We start from the raw sequence: 2,297 nt of genomic DNA on the forward strand, positions 1-2,297 counted from the left end.
TTGTTTGTTTTAGATTCCACATATGAGCGATCTCATATGGTATTTTTCTTTCTCTTTCTGGCTTACTTCACTTAGAATGACATTCTCCAGGAGCATCCATGTTGCTGCAAATGGCATTATGTTGTCGGTTTTTATGGCTGAGTAGTATTCCATTGTATAAATATACCACTTCTTCTTTATCCAGTCATCTGTTGATGGACATTTAGGCTGTTTCCATGTCTTGGCTATTGTAAATAATGCTGCTATGAACATGGGGGTGCAAGTATCATCCTGAAGTAGATTTCCTTCTGGATACAAGCCCAGGAGTGGGATTCTTGGGTCATATAGTAAGTCTATTCCTAGTCTTTTGAGGAATCTCCATACTGTTTTCCACAGTGGCTGCACCAAACTGCATTCCCACCAGCAGTGAAGGAGGGTTCCCTTTTCTCCACAGCCTCACCAGCGTTTGTCATTTGTGGATTTTTGAATGATGGCCATTCTGACTGGTGTGGGGTGATACCTCATTGTACTTTTGATTTGCATTTCTCTGATAATTAGTGATATTGAGCATTTTTTCATGTGCCTATTGATCATTTGTATGTCTTCCTTGGAGAATTGCTTGTTTAGGTCTTCTGCCCATTTTTGGATTGGGTTGCTTATTTTTTTCTTATTGAGTCGTATGAGCTGCTTGTATATTCTGGAGATCAAACCTTTGTCGGTTTCATTTGCAAAAATTTTTTCCCATTCCATAGGTTGTCTTTTTGTTTTACTTCTGGTTTCCTTTGCTGTGCAGAAGCTTGTAAGTTTCATTAGGTCCCATTTGTTTATTCTTGGTTTTATTTCTTCTAGGAGAAAATTTTTGAGATGTATGTCAGATAATGTTTTGCCTATATTTTCCTCTAGGAGGTTTATTGTATCTTGTCTTATGTTTAAGTCTTTGATCCATTTTGAGTTGATTTTTGTGTATGGTGTAAGGGAGTGTTCTAGCTTCATTGTTTTACATGCTGCTGTCCAGTTTTCCCAACACCATTTGCTGAAGAGACTGTCTTTATTCCATTGTATATTCTTGCCTCCTTTGTTGAAGATGAGTTGACCAAAAGTTTGTGGGTTCATTTCTGGGCTCTCTATTCTGTTCCATTGGTCTATATGTCTGTTTTGGTACCAATACCATGCTGTCTTGATGACTGTAGCTCTATAGTATTGCCTGAAGTCTGGGAGAGTGATTCCTCCAGCCTCTTTCTTTCTCTTCAGTAATGCTTTGGCAATTCTTGGTCTTTGATGGTTCCATATAAATTTTATTATGATTTGTTCTAGTTCTGTGAAATATGTCCTGGGTAATTTGATAGGGATTGCATCAAATCTGTAGATTGCCTTGGGCAGTGTGACCATTTTAACAATATTTATTCTTCCAATCCAAGAGCATGGAATATCTTTCCATCTTTTAAAGTCTTCTTTAATTTCCTTCATCAATGGTTTATAGTTTTCTGTGTATAATTCTTTCACCTCCTTGGTTAGATTTATTCCCAGATATTTTATTACTTTGGGTGCTATTTTAAAGGGGATTGTTTCTTTACTTTCTTCTTCTGTTGATTCATCGTTAGTGTAAAGAAATGCCACTGATTTTTGAACGTTAATTTTGTAACCTGCTACCTTGCTGAATTCTTCAATCAGCTCTAGTAGCTTTTGTGTGGACCTTTTAGGGTTTTCTATATATAGTAACATGTCATCAGCATATAATGACACTTTTTCCTCTTCTTTTCCAATTTGGATCCCTTTTATTTCTTTCTCTTGGCTGACTGCTGTGGCTAGGACTTCCAGGACTATGTTGAATAGGAGTGGTGATAGTGGGCATCCTTGTCTTGTCCCAGATTTTAGTGGGAAGCTTTTGAGTTTTTCACCATTGAGTACTATGCTGGCTGTAGGTTTGTCATATATAGCTTTTATTATGTTGAGATATGTTCCCTCTGTACCCACTTTGGCGAGAGTTTTTATCATAAATGGGTGTTGAATTTTATCAAATGCTTTTTCTGCATCTATTGAGATGATCATGTGGTTTTTGTCCTTTCTCTTGTTGATGTGATGTATTACATTGATTGATTTGTGTATGTTGAACCACCCTTGTGTCCCTGGAATGAACCCCACTTGGTCATGATGTATAATCTTTTTTATGTGTTGTTGGATTCTATTTGCTAAAATTTTGGTGAGGATTTTGGCGTCTATGTTCATCAGTGATATTGACCTATAATTCTCTTTTTTTGTAGGTGATGCCTTTTTAGATACAACATGAAAGATAATCTTTGAAAGAAATAATTGATAAG

The sequence above is a fragment of the Camelus ferus genome, chromosome 13, assembly GCF_009834535.1.
Source record: "Camelus ferus isolate YT-003-E chromosome 13, BCGSAC_Cfer_1.0, whole genome shotgun sequence".
NCBI classification, from domain to species: Eukaryota; Metazoa; Chordata; class Mammalia; order Artiodactyla; family Camelidae; genus Camelus; species Camelus ferus.